The sequence below is a fragment of the Musca autumnalis genome, unplaced genomic scaffold, assembly GCF_047663935.1.
Source record: "Musca autumnalis isolate F117 unplaced genomic scaffold, ASM4766393v1 scaffold_3, whole genome shotgun sequence".
NCBI lineage: Eukaryota > Metazoa > Arthropoda > Insecta > Diptera > Muscidae > Musca > Musca autumnalis.
This window is the reverse complement of record NW_027411866.1, coordinates 36,343,022-36,358,808: the sequence shown is the minus strand read 5'-3', so window position 1 is coordinate 36,358,808 and position 15,787 is coordinate 36,343,022.

The following is a 15,787-nucleotide window of genomic DNA, read 5'->3' as shown; positions in this document are numbered from 1 at the left end:
TAATATTTAAAAAATATTTAATTTGTGAAAAATTTTCCGGCAACTCACGAGAAGAAAATGCTGTTGGAGTACGTGTCGAAATCTTAACTGGTGATGGGAAGACAACCCATTTAGCAAATGAAGCAAAAACAGTTCAGCTTGGAACAAATGCAAGCGGAGGAAACACGCATGCTTGCGATTGAATTCAATGGAGAATTTTCATAATTTGTGTTAATGTAATAAAGTTGTTAATATTTTTGTTTTACACAAATAATAAATGCATTTTATTTGTTCTGGCATATTTTGTAATGGCTTGTACAATTTCCGCAGAATGCCTGTATCAAAACACGTGCTTTGGACTGCCTCCTATTCTACCCCAAAGGATTAGTTAAAATGCAATGCCAAAGGGTCAGTTAAAATGCAGTGCCAGAGAGTCAGTTAAAATGCAGTGCCAAAGGGTCAGTTAAAATGCAGTGCAATGGAGTGCCTCTTTCCGTAGTCACGCTCTTGTAAAAATCATGAGTGAAAATGCATAATTTGATGCACTTCCAGATCACTTGTACATATCATTTAACTGCCTCTTTGGAGGCAAACTTTTTGCTGGGTAGTATTAGGGCCATTATTATATGTGTTCTTTTTTTTTTTCCCCCGCCGGGGATAACAATCTTGAAGCGATGCGGGGGCTAGACGTCACATCTTCTCATTTGACTTCTTGTAGTGTTGAACTGGGAGGCTGTGATCGACCAAAGGTTATCCACTCTCTGTCACGCACCAATTTAGTGCACTGGAATTCAAAGTGTATCTCTGGATTGAGTGACATATATTTGGCAGCGATCTCCTACCAAAGTAATTGTGAGATCCCCTAACACCGGGGTGTTATGCGACCTCGTGCTCATCGGTGTTCTCAAGGTTTGCAGTTAGGGTACCAACTGTATTCGAACGGAGCCTCGCTGATACCTGGGTACCTCAGCGAGTAGTCAGTGCCCTAGTCATGGTAGTGGAGGGCTATGCCATGTCCGTCCTCAGTTCCCCCATAAACTCATCTACTTATGGATAAAGAATTTAATATAAAAACAAACAACCCCAATTCCGATACACCCTCATCATCGACCATGGCTATGAACCCGGACAATGTTGCACCTCGTGCGAATAATCAATCCCTGGGCGGGGACGTTGATAGAACGACAGTGGACAGTGTGAACGACGCCATCAATAAGCAGAGCAGGGAATTGCTCGAGCTCCTGAGGGACAGCGATAGTCTCCGACTAAGTCAGGAGAGCCCCCCTCCATGGGACTGGGAGAGTTGGGAGGATGATGAGATGGATATTACAATTATCCCATCTCAATCATCCACCGCTACTCTCTCTCGTGCACTGGAGAGCTCCAACCTTACGGTCGGGGATCCGGCTCCCTCGGGGGCTGAAGTGTCGGTCGATTCCGATAAACCCCCCCTAAACAGGCAAGATGCCTTGGTGGAGGATGCTTTGGAGGAGGATACGACGACGGCCTCTCCAAAGTCTCCCTCAACCAAAGCCAATAAATCTCGGCAGAAAAAAGATAGATACAACTATCGTAGAGCTGTCTTCTACTGCCAGAGGTTTATTGGCAAAGACCCTTCCGAGGTGACCCAGTCGGAATTTAGGGAAATTGGCCTGAAGATCCGATTTGTGAGGCGTTTCGAACGGAAATACCCTCACATTGAAAAGATCTTCCTGCCAATCGACCAAATTCCGACCCCTGTCGAGGCTGCAGTCTCCAGCCCAGCGGCTGAGACAAAGGCAACCTCTACAGGGAAAAATGCAAATCCGGTGCTGTCAAACTGCTCGAGCCCTTTGCGGACGTCCTTGACGACCGCGGTAGGATCGAGCAGGTTGGCTCCACCGGCCCCGAAAACGACGGAACGCAAGGGAAACACTGGTGTGATCCCTTCCGTTTCGAAGTTGGCGCAGGGAAGATCGCAGCCACAAGCTAGACAGCCGCCAAAGGTACCGCCTATGTCGACTGTCTCGTCGGTGGCTGCCATCGGACCCGCCGGGGTAAAGAAAGGTGCGGATCTAGTAGGGGCGACTGTGCAGAGGACTGGGCAACAGACCACTGTTAAGCCATCGTCACCTGCTAGACCTCACCCTTCTGATGTGAAGGGCGGTGCTGGCACTGTGAAAGGCCATGGGGTGGTGGCGGAAGATGGACCATCGACCTCTAAGCAGAGCGGATACTCAAGGACATCTGCGCAGGAATGCGTTAAGAGGGTCAGGTCCTCTGAGGATCCGCATCCTGTTGCCAAGAGGGTGGTGGATCGTCGACCGACCAACCTAATGGACCCGCGATCACAGGGGACCGGTCATATGAAGACAGTAGGGGCTCAACCTGGGAGGGCCAGTAAAGCTGACCCAAGTCCGATGCCCTCACGGTCTTCAAATGACAGGACACCGAAGCCAGCGAGCCTAGAAGGGGTGATCGCCCCGGAGAATCTCCGTGTGGCAATCATCAATAAGGCTGATCTGGATGGGAGGATCAGCGATACGCACTGGATCGCAGTGGAACGCCTTCTCCGGAAGGCCATCACCTCCGATGAGGTTGACGCCGGCAAGACCGGCTTCGGCAGGGCGGTTATCCAAAGGGGAATCAGAATCCTCTATTGCCAGGATGAGGAGTCGAGAGACTTCCTCATCCAGTTGATAGAGGGTGCTGGTGACCTCTGGGACGGCTGCATGCTGGCTGCTGTCCCTGTTGACGAGATACCCAGGAGGAGTGTAGCCACAACGTGGGTGCCTCCTCCTGACTCTGATGCAGGGGAAGTAGTCAAGATGCTGAGGAAGCAGAACCGGGGCCTTTCTGTGGATGGCTGGAGGCTCCTCAAGCACTTTAAGGAGAGAGACGGCATGGTGATGCGATTCACCATAGATGATGAGAGTGCGGACTACATCAGAGACTGTGGGGGAGTGCTGTTTTTCGGGTCCGGAGGACTTCGGTTCCGGCTCTCGAAGTCGCAGTAAGGTAGTTCAGCAGCATGGCCTTCGGGTGCTGCAGATCAATCTGCATCACTGTAAGGCTGCGGCTGCTGAACTCCTTCTCTCCCTCACAGACTCTGCAGTAGATATTGGTTTGGTCCAGGAACCCTATTTGTATAAAAATAGGGTTTCTGGACTAAACAATGAGCACTTCTCATTATTCTATACGAATAATGGAGACAAGGTAAGAACCTGTATTGTAGCTAGGAAAAGTCTAAACCTTATTCAACTCTACAATTACAGTGATGGCGATACGACTGTAGTGAGGCTAGACGAAGTTACCGGTAGGGCTTTAGTTCTGGCCTCGGTCTACATGCCGTATGAGGCTCCCGACCCACCTAGCGGATTGGTGCGCAAACTAGTGGAGGAGACGACGGGCAGATGCAGGTTGGTGATGGGCTGCGATGCAAATGCACATCACTTCCACTGGGGAAGTAGAGACACCAATGCGAGAGGTGAGTCCATATTCGATTTTATTTTAGCTAATAATCTACGAGTATGTAATAGGGGTAACACTGCCACCTTCCATAATAGGGTAAGGGAGGAGGTTATTGATCTCACCCTTACAAATATGGAAGATACAGCCATAGTGGACTGGAGGGTATCGGAGGAGTGCTCCTTTTCAGATCACAGAGCGATACACTTTCAAGTCCACCATGGAATTAAAAGGCAACCGCCTCATAGGAATCCAAGGAGGACAAACTGGGAAATCTACAGCTCCCTCGTTTCCTCGAGGTTGTGTGAGTTCCCTGAACCACGCACAACGGAGGAAATAGATGGCCAAGTTGCAGATCTCACGCGTGTCCTCCAGGGTTGTTATGAGAAGTCTTGCCCATTATCTTATCCTGGTAGGAGAACTCAACCAGTCTGGTGGAACAACGAGCTAGCAAAGCTTAGGAAAAATAGCAGGAAAGCTTTTAATAAAGCTAACAGCACCAAATCTGATACCGATTGGAACCTCTACAGAGAGAGTTTCAATCGGTATAAAAGTGAAATCAGGAAAGCTAAGAGAGACTCGTGGAAAAGCTTTAGTGAATCCATAGAGGGGGTTAATGCAGCAGCGAGATTTCGTAAGGTGATCTCGAAGGACCCTAAACCCTTTGGGAGCATCAAACGGGATGACGGTACCTGGACTAACTCCGCTCTAGAGACTCTAGATCTGTTGACAGGAACACATTTCCCCGGAAGTGAGGATGCCAGCTCGAGTACACCTTGTGTGGACAGAAGCAGGACCCGCACTCCGGGGGAAGTGGCTCTTGTCAATAGATTAATAAGCCACCACAAAATCTCATGGGCGATTAGTACTTTTCAGCCATATAAGTCTCCTGGACCTGATGGAATCATTCCAGCGATGCTTCAGAACGCACCGACTGTTTTGATAACCATTCTTCAGAAGATTTTTAGGGCTTGTTTACTACTATCGCACATACCGGCACTGTGGAAAGAGGTAACAGTGACCTATATTCCCAAAGCTGGGAAACCAAGTCACTCACTGCCGAAGGACTACAGGCCGATTAGTCTTTCCTCCTTTCTCTTAAAGACTTTGGAAAGGTTGTTAGACTTAGAAATTAGAACTTTCTTCAGACGAGACCTTATTAGCGAATCACAACACGCTTATATTAAAGGGAAATCAACAGAAACAGCGCTACATTGTGTCGTGGGTTATATAGAGAAGAATATGGTTGAATCGAATTTCACCTTGGCTGCCTTTCTGGATATAGAGGGTGCCTTTAACAACGTGAAACTCGAATCGATCCACTCCTCTCTTGAATCGCTGGGTGTCCCCCCTATCCTAATAGATTGGATTGACAGCATGCTTAGAAGCAGGCTTATCAATTCAAATATTGGGGAGAGCTCCATTAGGAGATCTGTCGCCAGAGGCACACCGCAGGGGGGAGTCCTATCGCCCTTGCTCTGGCTACTGGTGATAAATGGGATACTCAGGGAATTCGACAATCTAGGAACTAAGGTAGTTGCTTATGCGGATGATGTGGTCATCCTGATTAGCGGGAAATTTCTGTCCACATTGTCTGATTTAATGCAAAGAGCACTTGCCAAACTCTCACGCTGGGCTCACACCAATGGACTTGGCGTGAATCCGGCAAAGACAGAGCTGGTGCTCTTTACTAGAAAAAGAAAGACAGCCGAGTTCGTTCCACCAACACTAGATGGAGTGCAGCTAAATCTTTCTACAGAGGCGAAGTACCTGGGAGTGATTCTTGACCATCAACTTAGATGGAAAAGGAACACGGAGGAGCGCACTAAGAGGGGTCTAATTGCACTCTATTCTTGCAAGAACTCAATAGGTAGGAGCTGGGGTCTGAGACCACATATCATACACTGGTTGTTCTTGACAGTGGTATGCCCCATTTTGACCTATGGGTGTCTTGTTTGGTGGCAGGCCCTGAATAGCAAGTCCAATTTGTCCAGGTTAGCTACTGTGCAAAGATCTGCTTCAGTTCTTATTACAGGAGCAGTGAGAAGCACCCCTCAAGCGGCACTGAGTGCAATACTGAACATCCAGCCACTGGACATTTCTGTTCAGTATCTAGCATCCCGTAGTGCCTTGAGGCTCAAGGAGCTTAATCTTTGGCGATCCTCTGGGTCTGGACATGCTAGTATCTTACACCAGCTCAGCGGTCTGATCGGACTCAGTGACGTAGGGAGTGTAACTGACTACATTTCGCCTTCGCTGGATTTCGATGCAGCGAAGGTCTCTATCCCTGACAGAAGTGAATGGGAGCATGGCAGGCCACTACCCGATAGCCTCTCCATCTTTACTGATGGTTCTAAGATGGCTGAAGGTACTGGAGCGGGGGTGTACTGTGAGGAGTTGAACATTAGGCGTTCATATAAACTCAATACAAATTGCAGTGTTTTTCAAGCGGAAGTCTTCGCAGTATTGAAGGCCCTGGAATTGGTAGTAGGACTGACGGATCAAGCAGGTAGGACAGTCACAGTCTACGTAGATAGTCAGGCTGCCCTTAAGGCGCTTGGGTCATATACTATCAAATCTAGGATCGTTCAAAATTGTAGGTCCACCTTAAAAACATGTAATTTAAGCGTAAACCTTTGTTGGGTGCCAGGACACTGCAATGTTGAAGGAAACGAGATTGTTGACGAATTAGCAAGGCGTGGTTCCCAGTCCCCTGACCTTACGGTAGAGGAATATGTCAGGCCACCGCTCTGCTACTTCCTCGGCAAACTCAGTCAGTTCTATGCAGAGAAAACCGTAAGAATTTGGCAAGACGCACCTGGTTGCAAGGTGTCGAAGTCAATCTGGCCGGCAATCTCAGGGCGTAGAACTGCGTCCCTTCTCTCACTATGCAAGTCGGAAATCAGAATAGCTACAGGGGTCATTACTGGCCACTGTAGAATAAGATCTTTGACATGTAAGTGGGATGATAATAACATTGAGTACTGTAGGTTATGCGAGGATGAGGAGGAAACGGAGACAATCGAACACCTTTTATGTAGATGTCCTAGACTGATGGCCAAAAGGCATAGACTATTTGGTGTACATGTGATTGACTCTCTATCTTACTTCTCCTCTATTGACCCTACTATCCTGGTGGTTTACTGTAAGAGTCTAAAGTGGCTCTGGGGCGGGTCAGAACAGGCTTAACACAGTCTAGGAAAATAATCTCTTTCTCTTCTTCTTAAAACAATCTGTTACTCTCCTTTACAATTACTCACTCTTCTTATTCTTTTCTCTTTTGTCTTATCATTTTCACCTTCCCTCCTTCCCATCTTTCCACCTAATCCACAATCTCCTCCCACATAGCTCACCATATCATCATAAACAGCCTGCATCATCATCTGCAGGCCTACAGCACCGTTCAGAATATAATCTGCAGTCTCACAACATCATACAGAATCGCTCACAACAAGGAACACATCACACCATCTGCACTCACGCACCACCGTATACCGTATGCACAAATCACCATATACCCATCAGTCACACAACACCATAATCTGTAGTCACGCAACATTATGCAGCCTCGCCAATAACAAGAATCACATCACACTTTCCACTACACATCAACATCATCAGCACTCACACATCACCACATAGCAGCATCTAATATCATCTCATCCATAGTCCACATTGAATCTTCCCTTCAACACTATCCATCATCCATCCATAAAATCCACAACCGCACACTTTATCATCATCAACAGCCTTGTATCAACATATGCACCATTCAAAACATACATCATAACTCATGACTCCTGTACACCATCATCACCACACGTAACATCAAATAACAAATCCATAATAATAAACAACATATCACACTTCTACTTCACACCATCACCTACTATGTACACTTCACCATACAGCAGCATCTATAATCACTTCATCAAATACAACATATATACTTCAATAGTCAGGATGATCACAATGGACCTCAAGGTCTCCGAGTGGAGTGGCTGCCAGCACGGCAGCTGCGCATCCTAAACCTAACCTAACCTATCTGATGGATTTGAAAACGCAAAATAAACCAATATGAAGGCATTAAAAATATAGTTTTTACATTGAAAGTTAATGCCAAGAAGATCCTCCTTGAAATACAATCAACACTTTTAACTTTAAGTTAAGCGGAATGCTAAGTTTACATTTACGAAATCCACTCGATTTCAACTGTCAATCGTCAAATGAAATCTCATCTGGATTTCATTTGACGTTTAACCTATGTATTTGACAGTTGAAATCGAGTGGATTTCGTAAATCTAAACCAAGCAGAACGCTCTAAATCTGTTCGGTAAATCCAAAATATAACAAAAGAAGACTTGTAAAAATGGGGGTTAGTGTAATAAAGTTAATATTCTTGTTTACACGAATAAAGCTGAAAACAGATACAACGTTTGATTAAAGTTTTGCGTTGGGCGTCGAGAAAAAAACAACAACAACAGGGCGACGACGATACCAAAGTCCAGCGTTTATCTGTTTGTCGGCATATATTTCAAATGAATTTGAATTTTTCGGCACCATGCCCAACAGTGTAAAAACGGCCAAAACGACACAAAACTTTACCCAAACGTTGTATGTGTTTCCAGCTTAAGCAATAGCTGTGTCTTTTTACGTGATAATTTCTAATAATTATTACTAATGTTGCACATTTTGACAATTGTATAAAGAAAAAGTAGCCGAAAAAAATGTTTCAGCAACATTTAAGGGCCGTTTACACCATCTATCAATGTCATATGAGCTGCCATTTCTTTCACCCATTCGACATTCTCTATGTTTGTCAAAATTGACGTCATCCATACAATTTTCAATTTGTGCGTTCATACGGGCAAGTGTTATTTTCGTATGACATAACCTAAAAATATAAAAACAGCTGTTTTTGTCATTATTTACATTTATTGTTGAGTTGCAATTTTGCGCAAATTTTAATTTTGGTTGAAGGAAACTGAATTGGTAGAATTGGTGTTGGGAGTTATAGAGGCATTCATGTTTTTGCCACCAAACAATCATTTCAAAGACTGCTTCTTTCGACCAATCTATCTAAAAATAACATTGTAAACGCCATTTTTTACTTTACTGAATATTTAAATATAAATACCTTTCCATTTTCTTTTTTAAAAGATTTTGTTTTTCATTTTTTGTTTGAGAATGTCAGAAAACAGCTGATAAATTTATGTTTACATACGAGAATGACGTATCAAATAGAGCGCTCCCTAAATGAAAAAATTACATATGAGTTGCCAAATCATTTTGATAGATGAAAATTTTCATATGGTCTGTTCCTTTACTTTAGAAAATTGTAAAACCGGCAAAGGTAGTAAAAGTTGTAAAATGCTCCCATATGAATTGTATGGTGTCTGAAGTAAAGGAACGCAGTAGAGTATTGAGAAGGATTCAGAATCAATTAAAAAACTCAAATTACAAGTCATATAGTAATTAAAGTATCAAATTACATATCTTAAGTAAACAAATGGGGTGACCGTGGGAAATTCTTGGAATTCCTTATGCTGGGGGGGAATCGTTCCATGATCAACGTGGGTGGCTTCGTTTGTCCGTCCGTCTGTCCGTAAGCATGCTGAATCGTGTCCATGATCAACGTGGGTGGCTTCGTTTGTCCGTCCGTCTGTCTGTTGATTGATCTAATTATGAAGCATTGACCATTGTTGAGGCATTGTGTTTATTGTATGTTTGTGTGTATGTCGTTTGGTTCCTTTTGCTTTGCATTGGATCAGCAGCCACGATACAAATTACAAGTCATATAGTAATTAAAGTATCAAATTACATATCTTAAGTAAACAAATGGGGTAAAAAGGGTCGCAGACTCATTTATAAAGTAAACAAACAGCATACCATGAGATGGGGTGACCGTGGGAAATTCTTGGAATTCCTTATGCTGGGGGGAAGCATGTCCACTATCAACGTGGGTGGCTTCGTTTGTCCGTCCGTCTGTCCGTGAGCATGCTGGATCGTGTCCATGATCAATGTGGGTGGTCTCGTTTGTCCGTCTGTCTGTTGATTGATCTAATTATGAAGCATTGACCATCGTTGAGGCATTGTGTTTATTGTATGTTTGTGTGTATGTCGTTTGGTTCTTTTGCTTTGAAAGGGATCAGCAGTCACAACAGCTAAAGTGCCTGGGTGGCTACTGTGTGTTTGTATGTATGTCGTTTGGTTCCTTTTGCTTTGCATTGGATCAGCAGCCACGATAGCTTCATTATATGTTTGTGTGTATGTCGTTTGGTTCTTTTGCTTTACTTTAAGTCAGAGGACAAGTGTACTGAGTATTTACTGAGTGTTTGAATATGAATTCGATCGATCTTCTCGATTTGTTTATTATTATTCGATGATGGCGACAAAGTCTTTAATATTTAATTGAAGGGTGGATTGAATTTTTGGTTGCTTCAAATTGAGCTTGTCAATGGATTTGGATATGAATGCAAATATGATTGGGGGAGTTAAGGGGGAAAGGGGAACGAATGTGTACAAATGAGAAATCGATTACCATTGTTGAGTCATAGCGTTTGTGGTGGTACACTGGGAAAATATGTGTGCATGTGTGACCGTGGGAAATTCTTGGAATTCAGTCTGTCTGTCCGTAATGTAACAAATAACACGTGTTACCATGGGGCAATTCTTGGAATTCCGTCCGTCCGCCCGTCCGCGTGACCGTGGGAACTTTTTGGAATTCCGTCTGTCCGTAATCATGCTGAATCGTGTCCATGATCAACGTGGGTGGCCCTGTTTGTCCGTCCGTCTCTCCGTCGGTTTGCCAGTTAATTGATCTAATTTCCTAATGTTATGAAATAAATGACGTCATCAGTTGGGTTTAAATAAAAAATGAATGAAACTGTACCCAACAAGAATTTCTTGGAGTGCAGAATTCGAAACAATCCAAATGAATTCATTTGGATCTTTTCGATTTTTTTATTTCAGAAGTCAAGTAAAGAATTAGCAAAAACTTGAATATTGGATTGAAGGGATGGTGTGGGATATTAAAGCATATGTGGGTGCTTGTGTATGTTTGATTCTTTGCAGTTATGAGGAATGTATTGGCATTAAGTTCTAGCAATTTGTTATGAGTAAGAGGTTGAAAGGGGAAGCAAGCATCGAATGCTTTAAGATTAGCTAGAGCATTAACCATATGTTTGTATGAATGTTGCCCTTCGATTGAAGCAGTGACCATTGAAGAGGCAATGAGTTTTATGTATGTTTGTGTGTATGCCGTATGATTCCTTTGCTTTGCATTGGATCAACAGCCACGATCGCTTTATTTTATGTTTGTGTGTATGTCGTTTGGTTCTTTATCCATTCCTTTAAATCAGCAGGCGTAATTGTCGCCTTTAACGAAAGCAAAAGGCGACAAGCGCCTGAGGCTTTCTGCTGTGTTTGAATATGAATTTGATCGATCTTCTCGATTTGTTTGTTATTGTTTGATCTTAATATTTAATTGAACGGTGGATTGAATTTTTGATTGCTTCAAATTGATCTTTGCAATGGATTTGGATATGAATGCAAATATGATTGGGTGAGTTAAGGGGGAAAGGGGAACCAATGTGTACAAATGAGAAATCGATGACCATTGTTGAGGTATAGCGTTTGTATGTTCGTCAGTCCAGCTTCCTTTAAATCTATGCTGTGTATGTTTGCATTAAACCAAAAGGAGGAATCATTGAACTTTCATTCAGTATTACACAATATCGGATTTGTTTTGATTAAATGTTATGAAACTAGGTTATTGGACTTTTTTAAAGACGACACCACGTCTGGTTCTTTAAACCCTGTATGTATGTATAAATGTATGTATATTTGTGGTTATATTGACCTTGAAAATGAATATATTTAGATTATGACGTTTATTTCCTTACCTCTGTGTATGGAAAAGTGAAGATAGGTTTATTTTAGGAGAGTGAAGGGGGAAAAGGGAATAGCGAAAAAAAGAAATCAATCTTTACAAATAAGAAATCGACAAGAACTTTTAGTTGGCTTAACATATGTATGCTTAATGAATTCCACAATATTGTGAAATTCATGTTCTTTTCGATTTGTTTATTTCAAAAGTCAAACTAGGAATCGTCAAAGACTTGAATATGGAATTGTAGGGGTGATTTGGATATAAGTGGATCTTTGCAGTTGTGAAGAATGTATGACATTAATGCTCCACATGAATTCGTTAGATCTTTTAGTTATGTTTGTTTTGGAAGTCAAATTAAGATTCGGGTTATTGGAATATACAAAAGTGGGTGCATGTGTATGTTTTATTCTTTACAGTTATGAGGAAAGTCTGGAATTATGCTGCAACACTGGTTACATTATGATTAAGGGATTTGAAGGGGGAATGCAGGGAAAGAATAGAATTAGCTTTTAGCTTTGTTTAAGCATTGTTCTGCGACTATTCGATTGAAGCAATGATCATTGTTGAGGCATTATTATGTATGACCATCAACTTTATGTTGTTATATGTTTACATTAAAACAAAAGAAGGAATCATTGATTTTTCATTCAGTATTACTCAATATCCAATTTTGTTATTATTATGGATTATTGGACCTTTTTTAAAGATATGAAATGTGGCTGGAACACCAAATAGAAGCAAAAGTATGCTTCAACTTGGCCTTGAAATAACATTTGAAAATATGCTTATGTTGCTTTTCATCACAACATCTAAATGTCACCCCATTTCTCTGCAATTTAATACACAAATTATGAAAAACATAAATCTCACTCTTCATTCAAATTTTTCGATCTATAAATGCACACCTATATTATAATAATTTTGTTAGTCAGAAACATACTTTCAAACTGTTACAATATGGATTCTCAATATATACTTTCTGAAATCTTCAAGGAAAGCACATTAAGGGAGTCGAAGGATATCGAAGCAGACAAATATTTGTTAAGAATAACGGATGAAATTCAGGCGGAATTCTATATAACACATGGTTTGAAAACGGACAGAAACAGAATCCTTAAGCTTTTAAAAAGGTTGGAGAAAATCACAAATGCCAATAATAATTGAATTTAAATGATTATTAATAAATAAGAAACAAACAAATATATTTGTTGCATATGTTTTGGGGGGAAGAGAATGCAATGGTTTATGTATAATTGTCATCTTCTAATCTAAAATTTTGTCCCTGTGTTTAGAGAAAATGTGACAACACTATACACAGTTACTATTTCGTGCCACAGCTCGCTTTTCGCTTCAACAAATTCTTATTATAGCTCACCCTATCCCTAATTTGGTTCAACAGCTCTCTCTTAGAGTTAAACAGCTTCATATTATAACTTAAGAGCTCCCTAATCTTATTCAACAGTTTCGTACTCAACCCTCTTCACTTAAGATCGATCCTCTTCATACAAGGAACACATTTTGATAGTTATCAAACGTACCATTTGCTTCAAATTTATGAAAGTTAAAAAAAAGCAAGCAAATAAATATTAGTGTACCTCACTCAAATTGAAAATTCGAAGGAAAAGAAACTTAAACAATGCCATCTAGGGGTTGAGCTATCGATACCTAAATTATTACGAAGATATTATAAATGCTGACTTGTGTACATAACTGTACCATATTACTAATTAAAACAAAACAAAAAAATGAAATAAAACACAATGATATTCAGAAGACCATAGATTGCATTTATTTCGTAATCGCAATGTACACATTTGATATAATATAAAATATGATTAATATATAATATCTGCCTCTCGTAGTTCTTCAATTATAGAGACCATCTCATTTGTGTGGTCATATTTTCCATTTTGATTTGATTCCACCAACCGCTTTAGTCGTTCAACAAGAACATTGGGATCGTTCCAATATACATATTGAGGTTTTTCGGAATTTACTCTCATTAGGCCTTTACCAGTGTGAGTACCATCGATTATCTTCTTTATTATATTGGTGTATTTATATCCTTTGTTAGATTTCACTCGTTCATTATGGCTGTAGTTTACTTTATGTGCATTGGAGTTGAGTAAAATTTTCTTATATATCTCCAACTCTGATTCATCGTAGTTTTTGGGTTTTTGATGAAATAGAAGTTCAAATAAGCCTGGTGTGAGCGCCCAATTCTGGTTTCCTACGACAATTTTCTCATTATTTATATATAAAGGTTTATCACCAAATTTCCATTCCCCATTAACATCTGTATGTGGACCGTATACAGTGTCCAGATTATTATTGATTTTCAATTGAAGAAGATTGTTTTCATAATCATAATCATCATGATCAGAATAAAAAGATTCTTCTCCACCCTCATCGTTGCTTGACTCATCTTGATTATTATCTTCTTTGTACTCTTCATCGTTTGCAGTGATTTCGTTTTTAAAATCTTCCTTATATCTCTTGATACTGGAAAACGATGATTTCCCATACTCGGGTATATTTTCTGTTTTAGGAATGTATTTGGATGCATTTTCACTTGTTGTTTTAACTAATTTGTTTAACTCTTCTGTTATAGGTTTGAAGGTATTTTCCAATTGCGTTGTTCTTGCTTGTTCTCCCCTTTTAATGTTTTGAAATTTTCTTTTCAAAACATTGCGGGATTGAACCAATCGTTTTAACATTTCTTCGTCCATAGTTAGAGTTCTACTGTTAAATGTGGGACATTGTCACAATATAAATAGTGTATCCCTTGATCTAAGTCCAACCTAACCTGAATCCAACCTAACCCGAACCCAACCTAACCCGAACCCAACCTAACCCGAACCCAACCTAACCCGAACCCAACGTAACCCGAACCCAACCCAACCTAACCTGAACCCAACCTAACCTGAACCCAACATAACCCGAACCCAACTCAACAGCATATACATTTGTTCAATCTTTAATATTTTATAACATTGCATAGACGGTCATAATTGCATGATTAACAGTAGTAGATTATTAAAACTTACAGTCCCACAAATGTGTATTCACCTTTTCTATTGTTTATTATCCCAGAATAAAGATATATTTTTGTATACAAACAATATTATTCATTTATTTAAATGTCAACATTTTTCAAGAAGAAACAAATGCAGAAGTAAACAAAGAGTGGTGCTATAGGCACTTCTAATATACATATCAAAAGCTTGAGTGTCGTCGGCTAAACTATAAACCATGGATCGTTTTCATCCAATGCCCATACGTTTTGTGCTTCTGGTATATACGGATAATCTTCTTCTGAATTCTCCAAAGATTGATTTGTTCGGGTTTCGTTCTCCTTTCCTTCAGCATCGGTTTCCACTCGCAGAGACTCATTATACTTTGCCTCGAATTCATTTACAGCTTTTACGCAAGCAGCCTCGAACTCATAATCCATTTCAAATAATTCAATTTGTTGTGGTGTATTTTGTGTTGCCTCGTAATGGTCTAACATATTGCAACAAATGTTTTCGAACTCTGTTTCATTCTCGAACTCAACTCCTAGCTCTCCGTTGATATTACTGACCATTTTTAGGTTTCTTACTTTTCTTGATGAAATGTCTCACTCCTTTAAAGGAATTTTGAAAACTGAATATAGTTTCCGAGTCTAACCAAACTTTTATAGGGGTTTAATGTTTATATTAAATATAAAAGGAATACATCAAAAGAAATGACTGTCCAAGACGACAAAACTATATACATATAGGGTTTTATATATAATAAATGCAATCTATGGTCTTCTGAATATCATTGTTTTTTATTTCATTTTTTTTTTTTTTTGTTTTAATGAGTAATATGGTACAGTTATGTACACAAGTCAGCAATTATAACATCTTCGTAATAATTTAGGTATCGATAGCTCAACCCCTAGATGGCATTGTTTAAGTTTCTTTTCCTTCGAATTTTCAATTTGAGTGAGGTACACTAATATTTATTTGCTTGCTTTTTTTAACTTTCATAAATTTGAATCAAATGGTATGCTTGAGAAATATCAAAATGTGTTCCTTGTATGAAGAGGTTCGATTTTAAGTGATGAGGGTTGAGTAGGAGCCTGTTGAATAAGATTAGGGAGCCCTTAAGTTATAATATGAAGCTGTTTAACTCTAAGAGAGAGAACTGTGAGCTATAATAAGAATTTGTTGAAGCGAAAAGCGAGCTGTGACACGAAATAGTAACTGTGTATAGTGTTGTCACATTTTCTCTAAACACAGAGACAAAATTTTAGATTAGAAGATGACAATTATACATAAACCATTGCATTCTCTTCCCCCCAAAAAATATGCAAAAAATATATTTGTTTGTTTCTTATTTATTAATAATCATTTAAATTCAATTATTATTGGCATTTGTGATTTTCTCCATCCTTTTTAAAAGCTTAAGGATTCTGTTTCTGACCGTTTTCAAACCATGTGT